Source organism: Oncorhynchus masou, unplaced genomic scaffold, assembly GCF_036934945.1.
Source record: "Oncorhynchus masou masou isolate Uvic2021 unplaced genomic scaffold, UVic_Omas_1.1 unplaced_scaffold_739, whole genome shotgun sequence".
In the NCBI taxonomy this organism is placed as follows: domain Eukaryota; kingdom Metazoa; phylum Chordata; class Actinopteri; order Salmoniformes; family Salmonidae; genus Oncorhynchus; species Oncorhynchus masou.
Window position 1 is genome coordinate 356,563 of NW_027013845.1, and position 12,797 is coordinate 369,359.

At 44.6% G+C, this 12,797-nt stretch overlaps 2 pseudogenes; both read right to left on the bottom strand.

Moving 5' to 3' along the window:
• Nucleotides 1-4,041, bottom strand: part of LOC135537275 (hepatocyte growth factor-regulated tyrosine kinase substrate-like) — a 52,409-nt pseudogene extending 48,368 nt beyond the window's left edge.
• Nucleotides 4,042-8,894: 4,853 nt separating this feature from the next.
• LOC135537273 (claudin-4-like) lies at nt 8,895-12,550 on the bottom strand (annotated as a pseudogene).
• Between the last annotated feature and the right edge of the window lie 247 nt (nt 12,551-12,797).

Genomic DNA, 12,797 nt, shown 5'->3' on the forward strand with positions numbered 1-12,797 from the left:
TGTAGAGGGGCTGAAGGAGGGGTAGAGGGGCTGAAGGAGGGGTAGAGGGGCTGAAGGAGGGGTGTAGAGGGGCTGAAGGGGTGGTGTAGAGGGGCTGAAGGAGGGGTACAGGGGCTGAAGGAGGGGTACAGGGGCTGAAGGAGGGGTAGAGGGGCTGAAGGAGGGGTAGAGGGGCTGAAGGAGGGGTAGAGGGGCTGAAGGAGGGGGTAGAGGGGCTGAAGGAGGGGTAGAGGGGCTGAAGGAGGGGTAGAGGGGCTGAAGGAGGGGGGTAGAGGGGCTGAAGGAGGGGTAGAGGGGCTGAAGGGGTGGTGTAGAGGGGCTGAAGGAGGGGTAGAGGGGCTGAAGGAGGGGTACAGGGGCTGAAGGAGGGGTACAGGGGCTGAAGGAGGGGTACAGGGGCTGAAGGAGGGGTACAGGGGCTGAAGGAGGGGTACAGGGGGTGAAGGGAGGGGTAGAGGGGCTGAAGGAGGGGTACAGGGGCTGAAGGAGGGTACAGGGGCTGAAGGAGGGGTAGAGGGGCTGAAGGAGGGGTAGAGGGGCTGAAGGAGGGGTAGAGGGGCTGAAGGAGGAGTAGAGGGGGCTGAAGGAGGGGTACAGGGGCTGAAGGAGGGGTACAGGGGCTGAAGGAGGGGTACAGGGGGTGAAGGAGGGGTAGAGGGGCTGAAGGAGGGGTACAGGGGCTGAAGGAGGGGTAGAGGGGCTGAAGGAGGGGTACAGGGGCTGAAGGAGGGGTAGAGGGGCTGAAGGAGGGTACAGGGGCTGAAGGAGGGGTACAGGGGTGAATCTAGACAGGGTCACCTTCAGTAGATCCTTCAGCTCCTCCATGGTGGTTTTACAGGCCACCTCATCATGGACCGTCTGACCACAGTTCTTCACTACTGACTCCAACACCTGACAGGGGGAAGAAACACTCAATCACACTTCACAACACAGAGGCCTAATTCTTCTGATTACGCCTCACGTCAGACCTTTCACAATGTAACTAGCCTGTCACCTTGGTTACACCGACAGCGTCATTACGCAAAATGTTACGCAGCATCATCTGGATATGCGGGCAACAAAAGTTCAACATTCACCTTCTGCTACCATTTCTGTCAAGCCGTCTACACATACAGTTTAATGCTTACCTTCCATAAATCCAACATGTGCACCACACAGAACACACTGCCTCTGCAATGCTGCAAGGCAAACGCAGCGTTCCGGAGACACCTGAAACCCCACCTCTTCAAGGAATACCTAGGATAGGATAAGTAATCCTTCTCACCACCCCCCCCCCCCCTTAAATGATTTAGATGCACTATTGTAAAGTGGCTGTTCCACTGGATGTCAGAAGGTGAATTCACCAATTTGTAAGTCGCTCTGGATAAGAGCGTCTGCTAAATGACTTAGATGTAAATGTACCTCTGGTGTATCAACATGGAATAACGCTGTCGGTGTGATCCAGGCGTGTGTATATATATATATATCTGGATATCATTCCCTGAATGCATTTCTTATTCAAAACATCTGAATGTGGCCCAATGTGAATGACTGATCAGCCATCCTGTAACGCAGCACTAGAAGGTTGTGATTGTGTCATTACAAGTGGGGAGTGGTTCATTACAAGTGGGGAGTGGTTCATTACAAGTGGGGAGTGGTTCAGCGTAGATCCACGCAGCATTGGTCGGTCTCCTAACCCACCTCAAGACCATAAAGGACCACATGCGGGTTCTTATCCATCAGCTTCTTCTTAATGGCTCCGATGGCATACTTCGCCCTGCAGGAAGAGAAACACTGATCAGACCAGAAACACTTCTATTGTGTGGAGACATGGGGCTAGTTCCAATTATTTTCAAATGGTTCCTTCCTTCCTTCCTAGGCCTCGTCACAGAAACACTGATCAGACCAGACACACTTCTATTGTGTGGAGACACATGGGGCTAGTTCCAATTATTTTCAAATGGTTCCTTCCTTCCTAGGCCTCGTCACAGAAACACTGATCAGACCAGACACACTTCTATCGTGTGGAGACATGGGGCTAGTTCCAATTATTTTCAAATGGTTCCATCCTTCCTTCCTAGGCCTCGTCACAGAAACACTGATCAGACCAGACACACTTCTATTGTGTGGAGACATGGGGCTAGTTCCAATTATTTTCAAATGGTTCCTTCCTTCCTAGGCCTCGTCACAGAAACACTGATCAGACCAGACACACTTCTATCATGTGGAGACACATGGGGCTAGTTCCAATTATTTTCAAATGGTTCCTTCCTTCCTTCCTTCCTTCCTAGGCCTCGTCACAGAAACACTTAAGGACCTCTCCACTGCAATGATCCAATCACAGAGATTAGGCTAGTGATTACCAGAAGGAAGGAAGGATTCTAAGTATTTGATCAGGGCCGTGGTGTACTCGGCACGCTACTACTCACTGTGTGTCTCCTTGACGAATGAGATCACAGATCTGCAGGATGGACTCCCAGTCTGTCTCCAGCAGCAGCTGACTGGTTGCTTTATCTGCAGACAGAGGATAGGGTTCAGTGTCTCACATGTCTTTCATTCAAGATCATCATAAACATTTTAGTCATTCAGCAGACAACGTTATCCAGAGCAACTTACAGTCACTGCATTAATCTTAAAATAGCTTGGTGAGACAACCACATATCACAGTCGTAGCAAGTAGACTTTTCCTCAATAAAGTAGCTAATCAGCTAAGTCAGTGTTAGTAAGAAAAGAGAAGTGTGAGGGTCTTTTAACCAGGGTGGATAAGACAAAGCCTAAGCTTTCAGGTGTAAGGTTATTTCTCTAAACGGTGGAGTTGTGTGTTTGCTTGTGAGCAGGTGAAATTGATTGTGACTAGCACCTATTCAAAATCATTAATGACTCAGAAAGCAGCCTTTCCCACATCACAATTTAGACTACAACATGAACAAGTCCAGGCGTGTGGGACAATACAAATGGAACTGATCATATTGTTCCATCACTGTAGTATGAAACAGAGGATTTCTCCATTCAGTAACTGATGGGGGTGGGGTAGGCCTAGTTAGTGATTAATAGTGAGTGGATCAAGGTATGTTGTTATGGAATGCATTTCTACACAGTAACTAACTAGCTTGCGGCTGTTGCAAAACTAAGAGGAAACGTCGGTAACCGGGAATGAGCCTGTATGTTATTATGATTGACACAATCCTTCGGCCTTTTCTGTTGGCCAGTTTATGATGTGTTGACCTTAATTTATTATGCAACAATAGACACCTCAATAACATCAGAACACTTGAAGCAATCTACTGATGATACAGTTGTCAGCGAGTTGTCTAAACTGTTTTGGGGTTGAAGTTAGTCTACGATGAGACTGATAAGAACATATGTCTGGTGACGTTGTCTGGCGCAGTGGGGTGAGCTGGATAGAGCTAATATATCTAGAACAACTAGCTAGCTGGATGGCAAATAATGAAAGTTATGCAAATTATAAAAACAATTATTTATGTCTGACGATCGGGGATATCCAACTAAACAAATATGTTTGTATTTTTTATGTCGGGAAAAGCGGGGCGCAGCGCACCCACACAACATCCTCTGATCGCGTTGCTAGCATGCTAGCTAGCCAAGCTAACCTAGGCTAGACAAAATGCCTGGCATGTAAGCATAGTGTTTGGTAGATTAAATGACATGTTATTGATAAGCAGTTACACTGCAATACTCGATAGAAAAGACGATACTCGATTAGAGGCCTCGGCCTATCGTCGAACTGAACACAGACAATGCCAAGTTTAGCTAGGTAACGTTAGCTAATGTTAGCTTGTTAGCAGGGCTGTGTCACAGCCCCAGACGCCTGCCAAAACAATACGCAAAAAAACAATCACCGGTGTAAAATGTTTAGATACTCATATCTTACCAAGAAGCCTCTCAAATGTACCACCACCCTTTCCCATGGCTGATCCAATGACGCAGGCTAGCTGACGAGAACGTTATTTTTTTTTTGGTCAATCCCAAAATTATTTTAACACATCCACTGTATAGATCGCTAGCCAGCTGTAAAGTTATTTGCTACTTCCTACTTCCTGTTTCGGGTTTAGAAACTCTGTGGTTCGGTGGTGAAGTCCGTCTATTCCAAAAGGTATTGTGACGTTGCCCCCTACAGTCTGAAGAGGGGATTGTACAGGGGGACTTGGTTGTGTACAGTTCATTCAAGTGGACATGGGTTCCATAACAGAGGAATATTTTTATGACGGTGCAACAAGAAAGCCTTACTGGGTACTCAATAAATCCTCACAAATGGCGCTTTTCTGATCAGTTGGTTCGCCTCAATTCTACTCAGTTTGATAAAGTGAAATACAGGGAGACATTTAAATGAGAGAACAAATCGGAGGCCCAATTCACAGTCTACATGTGTGAGCCAATTTAATCGACATGAAATTGTTCAAGAGAAGAGAGGGATGGTTAAGTGTTGGTGGGTGGTGGAGCTGCAACCTTCTATGTGTCTAGGCCACAGGAGGTTGGTGGCACTTTAGTTGGGGTGGACTGGTAGCACATACATAGAACACATGGTCTCCATGTGGTTGGTGCCATTCCATCTGTGCAGTCACGGCCATTGTTCTGAGCCATCCTTCCGTCAGCAGCCTCCTGTGGTATTGGCCTACGTCATCAAGTGTTGATCAGGCCCTATCCAGCCATCTATCCATTCCATCACATTGATATGAGGAATAAGAGGAACTGCCTTGCTGTATTTCATCACACTCTCCTCCTCCCTACACTGGTATACATAGGTCTACTTAGGTCATAGATGAGTACATAGAAGCAGAATGCATAGAACGACCCACCCCAATCAAGTCAATGATGGCATTATGGTTGGACTGACAGCCAATGTGAGTGTACCCATCCATATACAAGTCAAATTTCCAGGGTTAGAGGTTCCAAGCCCTTTTCTGTGGATTATATTTCTATGTATGAGTCACTACCTGGCACTCACAACACTGGAGGCCATTGTTTTGGCTGTGCTGCTGATGCTCCATACAATGACATTGTGTCTCTGTCTCTACTAGTCTCTACTGTTAGCTGGTAGGGCTGAACACAGAGAGGAAGACTGTCTACTAGTCTCTAAGGTTAGCTGGTAGGGCTGGACACAGAGAGAGGAAGACTGTCTACTAGTCTCTACTGTTAGCTGGTAGGGCTGGACACAGAGAGGAAGACTGTCTACTAGTCTCTACTGTTAGCTGGTAGGGCTGGACACAGAGAGAGGAAGACTGTCTACTAGTCTCTACTGTTAGCTGGTAGGGCTGGACACAGAGAGAGGAAGACTGTCTACTAGTCTCTACTGTTAGCTGGTAGGGCTGAACACAGAGAGGAAGACTGTCTACTAGTCTCTACTGTTAGCTGGTAGGGCTGGACACAGAGAGGAAGACTGTCTACTAGTCTCTAAGGTTAGCTGGTAGGGCTGGACACACAGAGAGGAAGACTGTCTACTAGTCTCTACTGTTAGCTGGTAGGGCTGGACACAGAGAGAGGAAGACTGTCTACTAGTCTCTACTGTTAGCTGGTAGGGCTGAACACAGAGAGAGGAAGACTGTCTACTAGTCTCTACTGTTAGCTGGTAGAGCTGGACACAGAGACAAGCTGCCAAGAGCTTCCTCACCACCCACCAGTCAAAGAAACAAGACGATGTATAAACAACTGCTTATAGCAGATGACAACGTGTTTAATTTAATGAGATGGATACCATTTTGTGTGCAGAAAATCTACTTGAATTAAAAGTAGAATGTGTGTGTTTAAAATATGTGACTTGATTTATTTATATACCTACACTAAGAGGCTACATGCCATGCTCTGTGATCCTTATCTGCTACTGTACAGTTAATGAAAACTGCATTTATATATGATACATTGGTAGTCATTATTAGTGATGTGGGTTGTCATATTTATAAGATGGATAGACCTTATGAAATGGCTTATCAAATTAAAGTAGCTATAACAGCGCTGCAACTGTAGAATCTGAAGGATGTCAACTATGTCTCATGAATACAATAGTTATTACTGGCGCTGAACACATCCCACATAACATGCTTTGACAAAACACACACACACTTACCGTTGGAATGGAGAGATGTTTGTCATTTCTTCTGATGTACTCAATCAACAGTGGAGATTTGACATCAGATCTTCCAGTATATGGAAGGTCATTGTTCTGAAGGAATGTTGACGTAAATATAACTAGCGTAGCCTCCAGTAGACTATTCTAGAGCTGTTTTTCCCCTGCTAATCAACACACAGAGACATTCCCAACAATAATAACTGAATAAGGAATGTTGATGTAAATATAACTAGCGTAGCCTCCAGTAGACTATTCTAGAGCTGTTTTTCCCCTGCTAATCAACACACAGAGACATTCACAACAATAATAACTGAATAAGGAATGTTGATGTAAATATAACTAGCGTAGCCTCCAGTAGACTATTCTAGAGCTGTTTTTCCCCTGCTAATCAACACACAGAGACATTCACAACAATAATAACTGAATAAGGAATGTTGATGTAAATATAACTAGCGTAGCCTCCAGTAGACTATTCTAGAGCTGTTTTTCCCCTGCTAATCAACACACAGAGACACACAACAATAATAACTGAATAAGGAATGTTGATGTAAATATAACTAGCGTAGCCTCCAGTAGACTATTCTAGAGCTGTTTTTCCTCCACTAATCAACACACAGAGACACACAACAATAATAACTGAATAAGGAATGTTGATGTAAATATAACTAGCGTAGCCTCCAGTAGACTATTCTAGAGCTGTTTTTCCCCTGCTAATTAACACACAGAGACATTCACAACAATAATAACTGAATAAGGAATGTTGATGTAAATATAACTAGCGTAGCCTCCAGTAGACTATTCTAGAGCTGTTTTTCCCCTGCTAATCAACACACAGAGACATTCACAACAATAATAACTGAATAAGGAATGTTGATGTAAATATAACTAGCGTAGCCTCCAGTAGACTATTCTAGAGCTGTTTTTCCTCCGCTAATCAACACACAGAGACACACAACAATAATAACTGAATAAGGAATGTTGATGTAAATATAACTAGCGTAGCCTCCAGTAGACTATTCTAGAGCTGTTTTCCCCTGCTAATCAACACACAGAGACATTCACAACAATAATAACTGAATAAGGAATGTTGATGTAAATATAACTAGCGTAGCCTCCAGTAGACTATTCTAGAGCTGTTTTTCCCCTGCTAATCAACACACAGAGACATTCACAACAATAATAACTGAATAAGGAATGTTGATGTAAATATAACTAGCGTAGCCTCCAGTAGACTATTCTAGAGCTGTTTTTCCCCTGCTAATCAACACACAGAGACATTCACAACAATAATAACTGAATAAGGAATGTTGATGTAAATATAACTAGCGTAGCCTCCAGTAGACTATTCTAGAGCTGTTTTTCCTCCGCTAATCAACACACAGAGACACACAACAATAATAACTGAATAAGGAATGTTGATGTAAATATAACTAGCGTAGCCTCCAGTAGACTATTCTAGAGCTGTTTTTCCCCTGCTAATTAACACACAGAGACATTCACAACAATAATAACTGAATAAGGAATGTTGATGTAAATATAACTAGCGTAGCCTCCAGTAGACTATTCTAGAGCTGTTTTTCCCCTGCTAATCAACACACAGAGACATTCACAACAATAATAACTGAATAAGGAATGTTGATGTAAATATAACTAGCGTAGCCTCCAGTAGACTATTCTAGAGCTGTTTTTCCCCTGCTAATCAACACACAGAGACATTCACAACAATAATAACTGAATAAGGAATGTTGATGTAAATATAACTAGCGTAGCCTCCAGTAGACTATTCTAGAGCTGTTTTTCCCCTGCTAATCAACACACAGAGACATTCACAACAATAATAACTGAATAAGGAATGTTGATGTAAATATAACTAGCGTAGCCTCCAGTAGACTATTCTAGAGATGTTTTTCCCCTGCTAATCAACACACAGAGACATTCACAACAATAATAACTCAATAAGAAGACATTGGGGATTTTATGAGTTTAATCAATTCAAAATGATTATGTTATTGTATTACATAGTAATCATGTGTTCAAAAACAATGTTGTTCCATTTGTACTGTATGGATCTATTAACTTTGCTCCTATTATATGCTAATTGTGTTCCGGCCCGCCGACTATTATCTCTGAAAACCTTTTGGGCCCCGAGGCAAAAACCTAGCTGACGAACCCTGTCTTACGGTGTATGGGAACGATGCAATGACATCATCACCTGATGATGTCATTGTCAGCCAATCATTTGTGAGGAGCCTGGTTCTGCTGGACTGGAGTCTGAGTCTTAAATTCAATTGAACCCTATATAGTGCACTTTGTTTGATCAGAGCTCATTGTAGTGCACTAGTTTTAAACCAGAGCTCTATGCTTCCATCAAAAGCATGGAATTGTATAGGGAATAGGGTGGTATTTGGGACGCAGGCAGTGTCCCCTAAGAACTGAGGACAGGAGCCCGGTTTTGACATCGAGACTGGACTGGAGACATTGAAACATGGAGATAACTGTACAGTCTGCAGTGATGACCTGATGGGAGATGGAGGATGAGTGCTAGCTGGTTGGGAATAAAAGGCCCTTGGCTGGTGCTCTCTCCATCCGCGCTACACCACACACTCACAGACGTACACACATACACAGTTCCCCATTGTTCCATTGTTCTGTTCCAATCTGCACCACCACTCACAGGTCACAATGGTGACGACATGACAACGTGTTCCGTTGGCCCACTACAATGCCAAGACATTTACTCTTGGTGACCATCCTAATCCTTTGGTTTGAAGCAAATATAGGCTCTACTGTATCCTAGAATAGATGAATTCACACAGAGGAGTTTCCCAGAGAGGAATTGAAAGACTGCTGATTTTATTGGGTTTTACACTGACAGACAGACAGACTGACAGACAATAGGGTTATCGGAGGACAACAGGGACACATGAAATAGCAAAATGATTTCACAATTCCCTTCATAACCTCCTACTGCCTCTTTTGAAAGAATGAGAAAAAGCACCACCGAATAATAATAACATTAACATTCCAAAGTATTAAAAAGTATAAATACTAAGAGAGGAGGGTTTTCATGTTGTCAGGGCGGAATCATGGAATCATAGAATCTCGGAATCATGGAATCACAGAATCATGGGGTTTTGTGGCATTCCGATCAGACGTAACCTTTGACCTGAGCAGCAGGTCCTCTACGGGGCTGCTGTCGCTGCTGAAGGTCGGAGACCCGGGATGCCGGGAGGACTCGACCCCGCATACAGCAGCGACCCACCAATCAGGAGCAAGGCCGACGCCCCCAGCCCAGGTATAGGGCGGGGCCTAGCTCTCTCTTGTGCGGCGCGGCCACGTGGGGATCATAGAAGTCCCTGATAATGGAGTGGGCCGTCCAGCAGATAGGAACCAGGTAGAGAAACCCAGCGATGCCGAACAGAAAGCCGGAGATCCTTGCAATACGAGCCTTCAGACTATTCTGACCAATACACTTGGTGCACTTTACCCCCACCACACCTAGAGCCAGGGCCAGGCCACAGAGGAGGACGGAGAGCACGGTGAGGCCCCGGGCCGCCTGCATGTCGCTGGGCAGGGCCAAGAGACTGTCGTACACCTTGCACTGGATCTGGCCCGTTGATTGGACGATGCAGGTCATCCACAGCCCCTCCCAGATGATCTGAGCCGTCACGATGTTGTTGCCGATGAAGGCGGTGACGCGCCACAGCGGAACAGAGCATACCAGGAAGCCGCCCACCCAGCCAACCAGAGACAAGATCAGGCCCAGGAGCTGCATGCCGGTGGTCGCCATGGTAAAGGTGTCAGGCTGATGTTGTTGTTGTGGCAGTAGTAATGGTTGTGGTGACGGTTGACGATGTCTACCGGTATTTGGCTGGATTTTCGTAAGTATTTGTACCACGTTGGTTGTTACTGGGATGTTAAAGTCCTTTCTCTTTGTGTCACTAAAATAGTCCCAAGCTGTGGAAAGTCTATGCACCCCCGAAATCTTGAAAAACAGATGTCTTCCTCCTCTTCTTCTTCTTCTTCTTCTTGCCCCTCTCCTTCTCTCTGGTTGATGTGGAGGCCAACTGGGGACAGACGAGGCCAAACGTCCTAACAACCAGATGAAATCAAAAGCAGTGGTTGGTATAATGATCCAGTTGAGGACATTTCTGAACTGCACTTATGCAAATGAACTTCTAAACCACCAGAATAATAGTAAATCATATCATGAATCATTGTGTTTTCTTGATAGCTACTGACACAAATATCTAGAACAAAGTGTAAATAAGATAAATTCCTTAAAAAGATTCACAGAATTACAAATAAAAGTTCTCCAGTAGGCATCTACTGAGAGAGCTAAGAGCTGTGTTGTCAGTCATAAGTACCATTCACCCAGTCTATTGAATCCTACACAGATTAGCATAGCATTCATAAACATTTAAAAGTCCAAATAATCCCAGTGTTTAGCTACTGTAACTAATGTTTATCATAACTATTTGTAAACAGGCAGGGGGGGGGGGGGGGGCTGAGAGTGACTGGATTCCAGTGTGGACCCGAAGGAGCAGAGAGAGAACGGTTTCCATTGACTGTGCTGCTGTGGGTGTTGGAGCTACGAGCTGCTACGCCTGCCTGGCCGGAACACTGGGTCATCTCAGAAAAACATGAGGAGGATCGGAACACAGCGGGGCTTTCATACAGGACTGGTACAGTGGGCCCAGGCTCTGTTGACTGAGGACCCAGCTCGGTTTAGCTCTGTTCTGGACTGTCTTAATTACACTGGGAGAAATGACAGCTGGACTGATACAATAGATGGATCAATCACTACTTGTATCGGCAAAATTGATAGCGGTTAACCCACTGGGCAAAAATGGGTTGAATCACCGTTGTTTCCACGTCATTTCAACAACAACAACAAATCTACGTGATGACGTTGAATCAACGTGGAAAACTTATCGGATCAAAAAGTCCTATTTTTTTCCCACCTAACTTTGAACCTAAATCCAATGACTTGGTGACATTTGTTGTTCATTTCAAGTTGAATTGACGGTTAGTTGACAACTCAACCACATGTAAATCCAAACTTGACATTGAACTGACGTCTGTGCCCAGCGGGGTGATGAAATAAGACGATGATTAAAATATTGAGAGGGATGGACCTTTAACTTTAACTAGTTTCATGCCACATTGTTTTTAAAAATAATAGGCATTGGATACTTAAGCAATAAGGCCTGGGGGGGGGGGTGTGGTATATGGCCAATATACCACAGCTAAGGGCTGTTCTTAAGCACGACGCAACGCAGAGTGCCTGGATTACAGCCCTTACTCGTGGTATGTTGACCATATGCAAAACACCCCCGAGGTGCATTATTGCTATTATAAACTGGTTACCCACGTAAATAGAGCAGTAAAAATAAATGATTTGTCGTGCCCGTGGTATACGGTCTGATATACCACGGCTCTCAGCCAATCAACATTCAGGGCTTGAACCACTCAGTTTATAAATTACAGTATCATACTAATGATAAAAGACAAGAAACACATTAGTATAATAGACAGTGAGATCCTAAAAGAGAATAAACACATTAGTGTAATAGACAGTGAGATCCTAAAAGAGAATAAACACATTAGTGTAATAGACAGTGAGATCCTAAAAGAGAATTAACACATTAGTATAATAGACAGTGAGATCCTAAAAGAGAATAAACACATTAGTATAATAGACAGTGAGATCCTAAAAGAGAATAAACACATTAGTGTAATAGACAGTGAGATCCTAAAAGAGAATAAACACATTAGTGTAATAGACAGTGAGATCCTAAAAGAGAATAAACACATTAGTGTAATAGACAGTGAGATCCTAAAAGAGAATAAACACATTAGTATTATAGACAGTGAGATCCGGACACAGACAGGTCCAACAAGCTACGGAATACACATTCTTAACCATGAGGTGGAATGTTTCAATACCACAATGTTTTTGTTGACTGTACTAACACCGTAGTATTTACAATACACAAACAATACATTAGAGTCCATTAGTCACCTCAGATGGAGTGTGATGGATCTCCTCTCCTCCTCCAAGCAGTCGTGGGAGAGGCAGCGTGTTCTTCAGCAGTCCTGTGGAGCTGTGGTTGTACAGGTCAGAGGTGGATGTAGGTAACCGGTTGGCTGGTTCAGGGGGAGGCAGAGACAGAGGCTTTGAAGGTTCAGCTCAGTCCACAGGTACGAACGAGGACCTGAGAGGTCAGGCTGGCTTCTGCAGAGGGGCGAAGAGCTTCAACATCCAGATAGCTTCAACACCCAGGACAGGACAGGACTGGAGAGAGGGCTGCCCTCTGAGATGCCAGCTAGCGCAAGTCTGTGTGGCAGTGGGTAGAAGCATACGCTTGTGTGTCTGTCAGTGTGTCTGTGTAAGCGTGTGTGACAGTATGTGTAGCTGTGTTTGTGTGTGTGTGTGTCTCCCAGTGCCTGGTGTTCAAGTACAATGGCATGCTGTTCTCCACTGCTGTTCTCTCTCTCCGACACCCCCACACCATCATCCATTCATTCCTCCATCCATCCAAGCCAACAACCCATTCTGTCTTCTTTTTCATCTTTTCGCCTCGCTTGTTCTTTGATGTGCTCCATTCTTTTCATCTCCCTGTTTCTAATGTGTTATGTGTTCAACTGAAGTTGGTGACTGAGGCGGGTCACAGAGGGCTCTAGTCCAGTTCTCTCCCTTTATTCTACCTCCTGTTCACATGTCTCCTGT